Source organism: Mobula hypostoma, chromosome 3, assembly GCF_963921235.1.
Source record: "Mobula hypostoma chromosome 3, sMobHyp1.1, whole genome shotgun sequence".
In the NCBI taxonomy this organism is placed as follows: domain Eukaryota; kingdom Metazoa; phylum Chordata; class Chondrichthyes; order Myliobatiformes; family Myliobatidae; genus Mobula; species Mobula hypostoma.
The window spans coordinates 129,219,139-129,235,293 of NC_086099.1; the positions used below are offsets into that span (position 1 = coordinate 129,219,139).

At 47.9% G+C, this 16,155-nt stretch overlaps 1 pseudogene; it reads left to right on the plus strand.

Moving 5' to 3' along the window:
- Positions 1-12,705, plus strand: part of LOC134343542 (SLAM family member 5-like) — a 38,153-nt pseudogene extending 25,448 nt beyond the window's left edge.
- Positions 12,706-16,155: the final 3,450 nt, after the last annotated feature.

Sequence of the window (16,155 nt, forward strand, 5' to 3'; positions counted from 1 at the left end):
CAATGTATGTCCAATGACTAACTAGCTCAACTACCCTCCTGACTTTAATTTGTGAAGGAAACCGAAGCTCCCAGGTAAACCAAAGCCAAAACATAGAGAACATACAAATTCCACACGGACACCAGCCAAGATCAAGATTGAACCTCGGTCTCTGTCACTGCAAAGCTGCCCCTGTACTTGGAGTGCTGCCCTTGAGTGAAGGCTGAATCTGTCATCCCAAATTACTGCCTGTCACTGCAACTTATTCCCCACTCTGCCTTGTTTCCCTTCTCAGAATGTGCCACGTCAACAGATGGGAATTAACATCCTGACAACACCCTGGTCTGTGAGCTGATTAATGGGGGAGAACATGTGTGACCCAGGATCTCCAGCATCAGGTTCACTCTCAAACACTGCACACAGTTCCAGTATAGATCTGTGCCCGTCACAGTCCCATGGTTAACGCTCTTCGTCCAGATTCAGGACCACACACAGGAGCGATAAAACACATGGAACTGAGAGAATTGCCAGCATACAGAGCCATAAACAAGTCATAACAGAGTGCTTGTGGATGAGCCTGGGCAATTTTTTGGGAAGAGGGCACAGCACATGTGGAAACTTCTTCTAGCAGCAACTGGCTGAACTGAAGATGAGTGAAGGGTTAAATTGGTGGGGGGATATGAGCTGGGATTAGCTTTATGTTCACTTGGGACCATTCAGGATGGGATGGGGAAGTTGGTGATTGAAGTGTCCACAAAGACCTCCTTTACTCGTCTTGCATCTCTCCAGGGGTTGTGTCAGGAGCACACATCACAGTTCAGGGCATTTTTGGGATCTGCAACCTGACCTTGATCTGCACCGTGACCTCAGGCGACCCCACCTTCACGTGGTGGAGGAATGGAGAATCTTTCGTAAATGACGGCACCCAGCACATCTGGGTACTCGGAAATACGCTGGAGGTTCATCACACTGCAGAGGTTGAGGATGCTGTGTACAAATGTGAGGCCAGTAACCCCATCAGTAAGGCAACAGCAGAGATCAAGCTGAGGGACGTCTGCAAACTGGACACATATGGTGAGTGTCAGAGTAAAGAACCCAGGTTATTTTGAGGGTGTTGTTTCCCTACAGAGGGAGCTTCAGTCTGTATCTAGCCCATATCTGGGAAGCATTAGATGGGATAGTGTAAAGGAAGCTTCACTCTGAATCTAACCTTGTACTGAGAGTGTGTGTTGGGACAGCAAAGAAGAACTTTACTCTGGATCTAACTTGTGTCTTGGCAGTATTTAACAGATCACTGGAGAGAGGGGTTTATTCTGTACCCAATTCTTTCCCCACTTTTTTTAAGCAATGCTTGATTAAAGCATTTGTCCCATGCCCAGGATGGGCTCAGCCTCTGTGGAGAACATTGCTTCTTGAAAGTCTCCAGCAGACAATGCTGAATCCTTTTCATTCAACATCCATGAATGGATATATCCTCGGATGATGGGCAGGCTGTGGGTTCAGATGGTGCTTTCGATGGGTTACTGTCTGCACTGGTGAATGGCCACCTTGCTCATGAACAAAATGTTGAGGAGGTCTCACGCCCTTCTGACCTGACACCCATTATTCAGGAACTAAGTCCAGGGAATCATCGAGTACTGAACTGAGACACACCTCTTGCACATGGAGCACATATTCATCCAGGCTACGCAAGGACGGGGACCCATGAGGCCACAGGAGAATATGAAATTAAAATTCTGCATTCCACCAGCACCCTCCACCCCAGGTCTCGTATAGCCATGTCCAGGACACAGAACAAAGGCTATAGACGGGGGAGACGATGGTGAACAGTCAGGGTGTACAGGGAATGCTCTACAGGAAATGCGTCCTTGTGGTGTGGAGCAACCCACAAGGCATTTTCAATAAACAACCCATAATTGTCTAATATGTTTCTGAGGACTCTCAGCACAGGAGATAATTCCCAGTAAATGGGAGTCAGTCCAGTTAGGAGCAGACAATGATCATGAGACCCCTTATCAGAATTACTTTTAATATCACTGGCACATGTTGTCTTGTGGTAGCAATGCAGTGAAGTACAGAACAAAACTATAAATTACAGTAAGGAACTTGTGTATGTGTATCATTTATATCTAGAATATAAAATCTATTAAAAAGTTAAATAAATGTTGCAAAAAGAGAGTAAAACAAACAGTGTGGCAGTGTTCATGAGCTGGTTCACCGTCCATTCAGAAAGCTGATGGCGGCGGGATGAAGGTGATCCTAAAAAGTCTTCATTGATGGTAGTGATGCGATTAGAGCCAGTCCTGGGTAATGGGGTCCTTAATGATGGGTGTCTCCTTTGTTGAACCATCACCTTTTGAAGGTGTCCTCAATGCACAGGAGACTGGTGCCCGTGATTGAGCTGTCTGAGATTGCAACCCCTCTGCAGCGTTTTCCAATCCTTTGCAATGGTCCTTCATACCAGACAGTGATGTGACCAGTTAGAATGTCTCCACAGTGTATCTGTAGAAATATATAGAAATCTCTTATCACAAGGTGACATGGAAGCCAAAATCATCACCTGGAAGCCTTGGTGTTGTGCAGCCTCGCTGTTCAAGCATTTCACTCCTTCCCTGTCAAGTCGCAGTACCTGGAGGTAGAGATGTCCCTGATTCCAGTGACAGGCAGGCAGCTTTAACAGAGGAACATAGCTGGTGCTCGCCACTGGAACCGCGTGTTGTCCTGAAGGCCTGGTGTCATAAAGTAACACAGCTGAGAAAAGAGCCCTTCAGCCCTATTCCTGGGGAAGAAATGCATCAGGAGTGACTACACTCTGGGAAGATGCTCAACATACAGGTATCTGCAGGGTCCAGAGACAGAGTACCCACCTGGTTTTAGAAGCACACCCGTGACTGACCACTCTCCTCAATCAGGAGTCTCAGAACCACACCAGAGATCCTTGCCACACAAAAAATCCACCATCTACTTCTGGATCTTGGCAGGAGAGACGTGGGGTGGGAGTAAGGTTTCCATGGCATGGAAGTCACCAATTGGTTTGCAAACAGTGCTCAGCCCTGATCAGAAAACACTTGGCACAGTCATGTCTAAAACCTTCATGGCTGGTGACTTTCAAAAGCTACGTCCTATCAGTTTGTCAGAGTGGGACCCAGATAAGTTCTCAGATAGATGAAATAAATGAGAATCAGCTGTCCTTCACCAGTGATATGTTAAAGTGACAGTGAGCTGCACCCTACCCACATGCATAGTGGGGTGAGCTTCACCCACACCACATGATATTCCAAGCATGGTGTCACTATGATGCAGAACACATACACATACACAGGTACAGAGAGACTGCTCTTCCAGTAATCACGACTATTGCCTTTTCTCAGTTCCTCCATCTCTGCTGCATCTGTTCTGATGATGAAGCTTTCAATTCCGGACCGTATGAGATATCCTCCTTCTTCAAAGAACAGTGTTTCCCTTCCTCCACCATCAATGTTGCCCTCACCTACATCTTCTCCATTTCCTGGATATCCACCTCAGCCCATCTTCCTGCCACCATATCAGGATAGAGTTCCCCTGATCCTTCCCTACCACTCCGCCATATACAGCACATCATTCTCCAGAACTTCCGCCATGTCCAACAGGATCCTAGTGCAAGGCACATCTTCTCTTCACTCTCTGTTTTCCATAGGGACGGCTCGCTCTGAGGCACCCTTGTCTACTTGTCCTTCCCCACTGATGTGCTTCATGACACTTATCCCTGCAAGCAGGACAATGCATCACCCTTCAGGGCCCCAAACATTCCTCTCAGGTGAGGTGACACTTCACCTGGGAGTCTGATGGGCTCATCTGCTCTATCCAGTGCTCCTCGTGTGGCTTCTTCTATATCAGTGAGACCCGATGTAGACTGGGGACTGCTTTGTGTAGCACCTTTGCTCTATCTGCCACAAAAGGCAAGATTCCCTGGAACCACCCTTTCAAATCCACATTCCGTTCCCATTCCGACAGGTCGACCATTGTCCTCCTCTACTGTCACGATGCGACACTCTCTGGTTGGAGGAGCAACACCTAATATTCTGTCCGAGAATCGCGTGAAGATCAATTTCTCTAACTTCTCGCAATTTCACACCCTCCCCTTCTATAATTTCATAATCAGAATCAGGTTTAATATCACCGGCATGTATCGTGAAATCTGTTAACTTTGCGGCAGCAGTGTAGTGCAATACATGATAAACATGGAAAGAAAAAATAAATATGTAAATCAATTATAGTAAGTGTATATATGTATATTAAATAGTTAAATTAAAAATAGTGCAGCACAGAAATTATATAAAAACAAAAAATGTGGGGTAGTGTTCATGGGTTCAGTGTTCATTTAGGAATGGGATGGCAGAGAGGAAGAAACTGTTCCTGAATCACTGAGTGTGTGCCTTCAGGCTTCTGTACCTCCTACCTGATGATAACAGTGAGAAAAGGGCATGTCCTGGGTTAAGGGGTGCCCTTTATGCTGGACGTTGCCTTTCTGAGGCACCACTCCTTGAAGATGGCTGGTACCCTATTTGGAGCTGACTAACTTTACAACTTTTTGTAGCTTCTTTTGATCCTGTGCAGTAGCAACACCATCCTCCCCCCACCCCCATACCAGACAGTGATGCAGCCTGTCAGAATACTCTCCATTTGCAGAAGTTTTCGAGTGTCTTAGTTGATAAACCAAATCTCCTCAGACTCCTAATAGCCACTCTCTTGCCTTCATTATCAGTACATCGATATGCTGGGACCAGTTTAGATCATCAGAGATCTTGACACCAAGGAACTTGAAATTGTTCATCCTCTCCACTTCTGATTCCTTTATGAGGATTAGTTCATGTTCCTTTGTCTTGCTCTTTCATGAAGTCCACAATCAGCTCTTTGGTCTTACTGACATTGAGTGTAAGGTTGTTACTGCGACACCACTCAACTAGCTGGTATATCTCGCTCCTGTACGCCCCCTTGTCTCCATCTGAGACACTGCCCAACAATGGCCGTATCATCATCAAATTTATAGATGGCATTTGATGTGTACCTAGTCACAAAGTCATGGGTACGGAGAAAGTAGAGCAGTGGGCTAAGCACACATTCCTGAGGTGCACCAGCTTTGATCGTCAGCGTGGAGGAGATATTATCACCAATTCTCACAAATTGTGGTCTTCCAGTTAAGAAGTCAAGATCCAATTGCAGAGGGAGGTACAGAGGCCCAGGTTCTGTGACTTATTGATCAGGATTGTGGGAATAGTGTTAAACACTGAACTATAATCAATGAACGTAGGTATTTGTATTGTTCCAGGTGATCTAAGACCATGTGAAGAACTATTGTGATTGCATCTGCCATAGACGTACTGTGGCAACAGGCAAATTGTAGTGTGTCTCAGTCCTTACTGAGGCAGGAGTTCATTCTAGCCATTACCAACCTTTCAAAGCATTTCATCACTGTAGAGAGTGCTAGTGGACTCTAGACATTAAGGCAGCTCACATTACTGTTCTTGGGCACTAATATAATTGTTGCCCTTTTGAAGCAAGTGGGAACTTCCACTAGTAGCAGTGAGAGGTTGATAATGTCTTTTAACCTCCCGCCCATTGTTGGCACAAGTTTTCAGAGCCTTACCAGTTACTCCATCGGGGCCTGCCACCCTTGCAAGGATTCACTTTCTTTAAAGACAGCCGAATATCAGCCTCCGAGTCAGAAATTACAGGGTCACTGGGTGCTGCAGGGAATTTCACAGCAAAAGGCATCTAACTATAGGCCAGTTAGTTTAACATCTGTAGTTGGGAAAATGCTTGAAGTTATCATTAAAGGAGAAATTGCGAGGCATCTGGAAAGAAATGGATCCATCAGGCAGACACAGCATGGATTCAGCAAGGGCAGGTCCTGTTTGACAAACTTACTGGAGTTCTTTGAGGATATAAGGAGCACAGTGGATAAAGGGGATCTGATGGACATTGTTTACTTGGATTTCCAGAAGACGTTCGATAAGGTGCCACTTAAAAGACTGATCTGTAAGATAAGGATGCACAGAGTTGAGAGTGATGCATCAGCATGGATAAGGAATTGGGATACATGCGTATTTTTCTCTGGTTGGCAATCAGTGGTGAGCAGTGAGATGCAGGGATCGGTGCTGGGTCAGCAACTGTTCACAATATACATTAACCATCTGGAAGAGAGGACAGAGTGTATTGTATCTACGTTTGCTGATGACACTAAATTGAGTTGAAAAGTAAATTGTGCAGAGGATATGGAGCATCTGCTGAAAGATATAGATAGGTTAAGTGAGAGGGCAGCAGACTGACAGATGGAGTACAATGTTAGTAAATACGAGGTCATCCACTTTGGAAGGAAAAATGGAAGAGCAGATTGTTATTTAAATGGTAAAAAAATTGCATCATGCTGGTGTGCAGGAGGACTTGGGAGTGCTTGTGCATGAATCACAAAAGGCTGGTTTGTAGGTGCTGCAGGTTATCAAGAAGGAAAATGGAATGCTGGGCTCCATTGCTCGAGGGATTGAAATTAAGAGCAGGGAGGTTATGCTGCAACTGTACAGGGTACTGGTGAGGCTGAATCTGCAGTACTGTGTGCATTTCTGGTCTCCTTACTTGAGGAAGGATATACTGGCTTTCAAGGTGGTGCAGAGGAGGTTCACCAGGTTGATTCCAGAGATGGGATGTTAGACTATGAGGAGAGATTGAGTTACCTGGGACTGTACTCGCTGGAATTCAGAAGGATGAGAGGAGATCTTATAGAAGCAGATAAAATTATGAAAAGGATAGATAAGATAGGGGCAGGAGAGTTGTTTGTACTGGTTGGAGAGACTAGAACTCGGGGACATAGCCTCAATATTCAGGAGAGTAGATTTCAGATGGAGATGAGGAGGAACAGCTTTTCCAAAGAGTGGTGAATCTGTGGAATTCTCTGCCAGTGGAGGCTACCTCAGTAAATATATTTAAGACAAGGTTGGATAGATTTTTGCATTGTAGGGGAATTAAGGGTTATGGGGAAAAGGCAGGTAGGTTGAGGTAAATCCATGGTCATATCAGCCATGACCTTATTGAATGGCGGAGCAGGCTTGACGGGCCAGATGGCCTACTCCTGCTCCAATTTCTTATGTTCATGCTATTGGGTTTCGCCTTGTAGGAAGTAATGTCCTGCAAACCCTGCCAGAGTTGACGTGAATCTGACATCGCCTCCAACCTCGCTTGAAATTGTCTCTTCGTCCTTGAAATAGCCCTCCACAAGACATATCTGGTTTTCTTGTACAGACCTGGGTCACCAGACTTAAATGCCACAGACAGTGAGTCTCCTGATTCATCCACGGCTTTTGGTTTGGGATTGTACAATATGTTCTCGTAGGCACACACTCATCCACACAGGGATATACGTGTGCACTCTTAGTTTCTCTTTTAGTGAAGCATGCACATTCTTGCAACAGGGTCTCCCCTTCAGGCAGGATACGGCGCGTGTCTTCCCGTGTTCCTTTCCGCACCTTCTTCTTCCAACATCCACCAATCAAAACCAGCCCACTGTTCCTCAGAAGTCTGATCTCACCCAGCTCTCTCAAATGTTTCATGGCATCCCACTGAACAGACTATTACAACATGTTACAAAGACAACTCAATTGGCTGACATAACATTCCTAAGCTGAGCAAATCTCTCCTTATCTCAGCAGAAGCCAAAACCACTAATGTATGCAGCTTAACTAACCAAACACACTGCGTTTGCAGAAAAACTGCTAACATAAAGTACCTCACAGCATAGGAGAAGAAATACAATAAAACATGTTCTTAACCCAGACATCACATGTAAGTACCGTGTCTGATGTCACCAGTTCCTTTGCCTTTTGGAAATCCACCTCACATTGCTTTCTCCATTGCCATTTTTTCGTAATCTGTAGTAATGAATTCAAGGGGTGGAGCACAGCAGCCAGGATTGGCAGAAACCTGTTATGGTAATTGACAAATCATGGAAAGGACTGCAACTGAGATACGTCCTTTGGCCTTGGAACATCCACCACTGCATGAATTTTCTCAGTGCACTTGTGTGTCAATGGTGTGACCACAATAAGAGATCCTGGGTTTAAAGAATTCACACTTGTTGCATCATTCACTGAGTCCATAATCTTCTAATCTTTTTAAGACTGTCTTTTGGTTTCGGAGATGTTTCTTGTCATCCTGACTGGTAACAATTAAGCCATCCCGGTAACACTGAGTGCCTGGACAGCCTTGCAACACCTAGTCCATAGATTTTTGTCAGAGTACAGCGGCAGATGCTACTCCAAAAATTCCCCTATTTTAGTGATAAAGCCCTTTGTGAGGGTTCATGCTGAGAAACTCTTGGAACTTTTTTTCCTCTCCATCTGTAGGTAAGCCTCAGCTAAGTCCACTTTGCTGAAGTGTTTTCCTCCAGAAAGGTTTGCAAAGATATCCTCTATCGTGGGCAGAGGGTATTGATCTACTTTCAGTACTGGGTTGGTGAAGACATTAAAATCTCCACAGATGCTGACAGACCTATTCATGGCTGCTGGACCACTGGCTTTACCCATAGGCTCCAGGCAACTTGGAAAGAATTCCTTCAGCCTCTATGCAGTGTAGCCTACCAGCTACTTTGTCACAGATGGTATAAGAAACTGGACAGGCCTTTGTAAAACTTGTGTGGTATTGTCATTTAATGCTCTTTTACCCTTGATATGTTTGAGTTTTCCAATACCATCATTGAACACCACACTGGCATCGGCCAATATCTTTCTTAATTCACTTTCAGTTTTCAGTTAATACAAAGAAACACTATAGAATCAATGAAACCTGTGCACAAGATGAATAATCAATGAACAAAAGACAACAAACTGTGCCATACAAATGTAATAATAAATAAGTAAGCGATAAATATCAGGAACATGACATGACGAGTCTTTGAATGTGAGCCCATAAGCTGTGGGAATGGTTCAGTGTGGGGTGAGTCAAGATGAGTGAAGTTATCCTTCCTGGTTCAACACCACCCATCACCCTCCCACCCCCCAGTTCAAGACCAGAGAGAATAACTGGTGGTTGAGGGGTAATAAATTCCTGAAGCTTGTGGGATGGGTCCTGAGGCTCCTGTACCTGTAAACTAACCCCATCTGCCTACACAATTTTCATATCCTTCTGTTTTCCTCATATTCATGTGCCTATCTGAGCAACTCTTAAAAGTCCCTAATGGATCTGCCTCTATCACCACTCAAGGCAGCTTATTTTAGGCATTCAGTATTCTATACTTCACACTTTAAAAAGAGAGAGAAAAAACTTTCCTCTCACATCTCATTTAAAATTAACCCCTCTCACTTTAAATAATGCCCACTATCATAACCCCCAGTAAAGACTTTACTCCTAATGTTGTAGGGTATTTGATCTAATGGTTTTCTGTAGAAGCAGTGTGTGTGCTGCTGGTAGTGTTTGGGTTACTGTTAAAGATAAGGGATGCTTAGGTATATTGTGTCCTCCAGTCAGGTTGGTGAAACTGGGAGAAGGTTCAAGAGAATGCTGGGGGAGTGATTTTGTGAGGGACACTAAGGGGGGTCAAGATATTTTTTCCGTGAAAGATGGAGAGAGAAGCTCCAGAGAACTGGCTATAGGATTTGATCCGATGGGAATACACAATCTGATGCAGCCCATGAGGGGGAATTCTAGTCGTGGTCAGTTCATCGAAAGATTTGTGCTCCAACCTGTGTACATTACACAGTCTAATTGTGATGGGCCCTTTTGTTTTTTTTTAAATTTTCTTTACTAGCTGTTTGGTTCAGCTTTAATTTCTTTATAACATACTTTTTTATTATTGTATAGAGTGTACAGTCTGTATTTCTTGCCACCTGGTGATGGCATGGGAGCAGTAATTACACAGTATTCACAGAAATCGGGGTTCGGGTGAGACATCCCAACTCCTCAGGTCTGACAGGACTAAAGTCATATCAAACCCAGACATGCAGAGTTTTCTCACCGCTGAGTCCAGCAGTGGTTAGCGAGGGGTTAACCAGCCGCGTCTCTGGGGACGCCCACTGAAGAGGGGTTTCGTTGTGGGGCTATCGAACTAGATTGAATTTGTTGAATACCGTGTAATTGCTCTAAGAATTGATTAACATACACAAAATGCTGAGCTCCTCCAGCATTTTGTGTGTGTTGCTCGGACTTCCAGCATCAGCAGATTTTCTCTTGTTTGTGCTAAGAATTGATTAAGTGGGTTTGTGTTTAAACCTGTGTTATCCAGGAAAGTGATGAAGATATGGACAAGGCAGGGATTAAGCATTGGTGTGAATCAGAGATTGCCCATAACTCAGGCTTGTGTTGTGAGCGGGGTGCATATATGCAGCCTGGATGAATTGTTGATTTGGGTTTTAAGTACAGTTAAAGTATTAGGGAAATCTACGATCATGTAAGATCACCGCTAAAGTTCTAGGGAAAGCTACGATCATGCATGATCACTGTTAAAGTATTCAGGAAAGCAGTTTGACCAGAAGGTGGGCAAAGATGTCATTTTAGTTCAGACTAGCGATGATGTGACTGGAGTGGGTCTGCCCGGTACTATTGGGCTCCCAGGAGATGCTGGGCCGTGGACCATCCATACTTCCAGTGAAGAGGGGAGTGTAGGTGAAGGTTCTGAATTGGGAGCCGAGTCTTCATTAGCAGGAGGTGGACACTTTAAAGACAAGTTACTCTCGTTTCTGCGGAGTGATGGGAAGGTTTCTGATGTGAAAGGTCCATGAGTCTTCCAGCGACGGGTGAAAGTTCTGTGTTGGTATCGGCAATTACATCCCTGGTGGATAAATAGCAAAGTGCTCCTCTGGAGAATCGACGTTGTCTCAGGCTGAGGATATTCTCGGAAGTGAAGCCCACCCCGATGGGAGGAGGAGTATGAGACTTGGGTGGATCAGATATCTCAGCTGCTGGATGAGTGTCAGTGCCCTGATAATGTGAAAAGACAGCTCCGACTGCTGAAGTGGTGATGCCCTCAAATGTCCTTTGCTACTTCTGTGGGCTACCCGCAAGCACTAGAAAGCGTTTTTGACACGACGGGAAGCCCAATGGAACTTACGACGGGGTTTAGGAGCACGTTCCAGGAGAGAGGGGAGATATTTCCTGCCTACGTTTTTCAGCTAGATAGAGAGGTGCTTTGCTTGTAGTGTAAAGGAGCCATTCCACTGACTGATGTGAATCAGTTAAGGATGGGTGAGTGGTGAAGGGCACACAGTCACGTGATATGATTTATTGAAACCTCCAACTGTCTCTTAAGATGAGACCCCCCCCCCCCCCCCCACTTCACTCCCGCAGGTGGAATCGGAAAATTTCGGAGAGACCCAGTGAGGGAACGGCCTGGCGTCTCAGTTCCTATCAAGGAAATGGTAAAGTGAAAAACCCTATTCCTGAAGGCTCAGTGGGGCCAAGTTCCAGTGTATCCCTACAGATCGGGAGTATTTATGATGGAGCTATACTTGACACAGGTTCTCAGGTTACTCTGCTGTACAGATCCTCTACAATCAGGATTTGACTCACTCACTATTGACACCACTCAGTGCGCTGGAGATCTGGGGCCTTAGTCCTGATGACTACCCATATGATGGTTACTGGTTGTTGAAGCTGGAGTTTTTAGAGGCCGAAGTGGCAGTAGCTGAGGTCCTTGTTGGTTAGTGTTGGTTTCTCCGGACCTGGTCCAGAAGGGTGAAGCTTCAATTCTTTTTGGGAATAAATACTCCTATCGTGAGCAGCCTTGTGGGAGCCTGCAAGGAGAAAATTGGAGAGAGTTTTCTGAAACCTTGTCCATTCACCCGGTGTTCAGAGCTGTTTTTGAGAAAGTGCCAGCCCACCCTAGACCGGATAATGAGCACAGACAAGGAACTGTGTGGTACACTCAGTCCAAACCCATTGTGTTCCGGGAATTTCTGTGTGTGTGTGTGTGTGTGTGTGTGTGTGTGTTTTCATTTGGACAGACAGTGAATAACAGTGCACGTGACTGACTCAGGAGCTGATTTCAACAGAAGAAACACATTAATAGAGGATGATCAGTGAGATGGGATGTTGACATGTGGAGAGGTAGAATATGGCTGAGTGTGGGGGAGGGCAGTGAGGAGTGATGAGTGATAATAGAGGGGAGGGGTGTGATGTGAGGAGTGATGAGGGCTAATGGAGAGGAGAGGAGTGACATGAGGAATTATGAGGGGTAATGGAGGGGTGTGGAGTGATGTGAGGGGTAATGGAAGGGAGGGGAGTGATATGAGGGGTAATGGAGGGGAGGGGAAGGGTGTGAGAAATGATGTGAGGGGTAATGGAGGGGAGTGGAGTGATATGGAGGGGTAATGGAGGGGAGGGGAGTGATGTGAGGGATAATGGACGGGAGTGATGTGCGGGTGGTCAGAGTCAGCATTGCGGTGAATGGGAGTTTCCTTCGGCCAGAGGTGAGATGGAATCGATCCATCGATCTCCCATCATTGGAAACGTGAGGATGGAGTTATTCACAGAAGCTTTTCTCCTCTCCAGGTGTAGTTGACAATTTTCCAAAGAGCATCTCTGCACTCATTGCAAGCATCAACATTGCCGGTGTCATTGTGGGTCTTATTTGCTCGTTATATTTCACCCTCAGGGGGAGTGCAACAGGAGAGAGCAGGTCTGCAGGCAAGTACCCAACAGTCCCACCCTTAAGACTGGAGATCCCAGCCAAGTCCGGGCAGGGGGAGCAGGGGAGGGGTGTAGGCAGGTGTCTCACATCCTGACCCTCACGCATTGGGACAAAAGGTGGGAGAAGGGATGTAGTTGGTGACGGGTGTGGGGGCGACAGGAATCGGGGTGCAGGTGGAAGAGGGAGGAGATGGACGGTTGGAGGAAGGAATGAGGAGGTTAGAGCGAGCAGACAATCAGTCCATTGAGGGTGGGAGGGAAAGGAGAGATGAGAGAGGGTTTCAGGAGAGACAGGGGCTTGGCAGTGGAGGTGGTGCGGAGGGGTGACAGTAATTGGGGTGTGAAGGAAACTTTCTGGTGGAGGCAGGTCCTCATCGCCTCTTCCTCTGCTCCACAGACCCACTTCCCAACAGCTCTATTTGCACAGAATTTCAGGCAACAAAGAGTTCAGCAGCAACCGGCAGCTTCTAGAAGGAAGTGAGATGGTAAGAGGAGATGTATTACCCCAGTGAAGGGAGTGGAACTGCAGACTGAACTCTTCAATCCCCTGGGACTGCTCTCACCGTGTGAAGGACAGCCACATTACCTCAGGACAGGGGTACTAGTTTAATCTCCTTGGACCATCCTCACCACCCCACAGACCACTGGATGTTGCTTGAACACAGGACAATCACAGGCTCATCGAGAGCCAAAGCTGAGCGCTCTCCACAGTTCTGTCAAAGATTCCACAGAGCTGAGGAACATAAGCAAAGGCACAGTGAGATCCCGGACATTAAACAAGGAGATTGCCCCTCAAACTGAACAGTGACCTTCGTACTGGTTCAATCAAGGCAGCAAGATTCCATTTCCACCCATATACAGGGATACACTGTCCCCACACACCCTGTCACCGGATACACTGTCACTCCCCACCCTAAATACACATGCGCACTCAGTCACTGGGGTACACTGTCCTCCACACACTGATACTGGGGTACACTGTCCCCACACACCCTGCCACTGGGGTACACTGTCCCCACACACCCTGCCACTGGATACACTGTCACTCCCCACCCTAAATGCACACACACACAGTTACTGGGGTACACTGTCACACCCTCCTACACACACACCCAGTGACTGGGGTGCACTGTTCCACCCCCACACAGTCACAGGGGCATACACTCTCCACCCCACGCCCCCGATCACCAGGGGTAAACTGCCCCCCAAACACACCCGGTCACCAGGGATAAACTGCCCCCAAACACACCTGGTCACACTGGGGTACACTGAACACCCCCCAACACACACACAGTCACTGGGGTACACTGTGTCCTCCCCAAGTGCCCAGTCACTGGGGTACAGTGTCTGCATGCACAGTCACTGGGGTATGCTTTCTCCCCACACACCCATTAGCTGGGTATACTGTCCACACACCCAGACAGTGGGGTACACTGTCACCCCTTCACACACCCAGGTACTGGAGTACAGTGTCCCCCCTGCACACCCGGTCACTGTGGGTTGCGCTGCCCCCGCACACCCGATCACTGTGAGGTGAACTGTTCTGCCCCCACCAACACACCCAGTCACTGGGGGAGTGCACAGTCCTCCCTCCTCCACACCATGTCACCCGGGGAACACTGTCATCCCCACTGGGGTAAATTGTCCCCCAACCTGGAGTACACTGTCCCCCCAACACATCTGATCACCGGGGGTTCACCCCCCCACGCTGGGGTACACTGTCCCCCTGCACACCTGGTCACTAGGGGTGCAAAGTCCCCCCCTACACACCTACACACACCCATTGACTGGGGTACACTGTCCCCCCTACACGCACCCATTGACTGGGGTACACTGTCACACCTATACACAAACCCCCAGTGACCGGGATGCACTGTCCCCCTACACACACCCAGTGATTGGCGTACATTGCCCCCTCCCACACGCCCAGTCACTGGGGTGCACTGTGCCCCCTACAACAGGTCACCAGGGTGTTCAATGTCCCCCACCAACACCCCGTCACCAGGGATACACAGTCTCCCCCTGCCCTCCTCACGCACCCAGTCACTGGGGTCCAGTGTCTGCACACACACAGGCACTGGGGTATGCTGTCTCCCCCCACACACCCATTCAATGGGTACACTGCTCGCACACCCATCAACTGGCTACACTGCCCGCACACCCACCAACTGGCTACACTGCCCGCACACCCATCAACTGGCTACACTGCTCGCACACCCACCAACTGGCTACACTGCCCGCACACCCATCAACTGGTTACACTGCTCGCACACCCACCAACTGGCTACACTGCCCGCACACCCATCAACTGGCTACACTGCCCGCACACCCACCAACTGGCTACACTGCCCGCACACCCATCAACTGGCTACACTGCCCGCACACCCATCAACTGGCTACACTGCTCGCACACCCATCAACTGGTTACACTGCTCGCACACCCACCAACTGGCTACACTGCCCGCACACCCATCAACTGGTTACACTGCTCGCACACCCACCAACTGGCTACACTGCCCGCACACCCATCAACTGGTTACACTGCTCGCACACCCATCAACTGGTTACACTGCTCGCACACCCATCAACTGGCTACACTGCTCGCACACCCACCAACTGGTTACACTGCTCGCACACCCACCAACTGGCTACACTGCCCGCACACCCATCAACTGGCTACACTGCCCGCACACCCATCAACTGGTTACACTGCTCGCACACCCACCAACTGGCTACACTGCCCGCACACCCATCAACTGGTTACACTGCTCGCACACCCACCAACTGGCTACACTGCCCGCACACCCATCAACTGGTTACACTGCTCGCACACCCATCAACTGGCTACACTGCTCGCACACCCACCAACTGGCTACACTGCTTGCACACCCATCAACTGGTTACACTGCTCGCACACCCATCAACTGGCTACACTGCTCGCACACCCATCAACTGGTTACACTGCTCGCACACCCATCAACTGGCTACACTGCCCGCACACCCATCAACTGGTTACACTGCTCGCACACCCACCAACTGGCTACACTGCTCGCACACCCATCAACTGGTTACACTGCTCGCACACCCATCAACTGGCTACACTGCCCACGCACAGGGCACAATAGGGGCCGTGGACAATTCTGGTTTGATGGAGAGGGATGTGAAAGCACAGAGGAACATCTGGAAAAATTTCTGAAATGCTCGTTTGCTGCTGTCGTTACTGCGTGGTCGGGAATCTTTCAGAGGGAAGGCCTCAAAATCCCCGGCTTTGCCTGATGTTGGCGACTGAGAAGGAGGTCGAATCGTTTCGACAGTACTCAGTGTCGGAGAGCTGATCAGAGCTTGAAGTTTTCGGAAGACTCAGAGTCGGACCGTGGTCGGGTATGGCAGGGAGAGTTCTGCTTCCTTCTCCCGTCTGCGTGAGATGTGGGACATTAGAGAGCCTTTGAACTTTTACTGTGCTCATGGACTACTTCATCAAGTTATGGGAATGTTGCACTGTTGTAACTATATGTTATAATTATG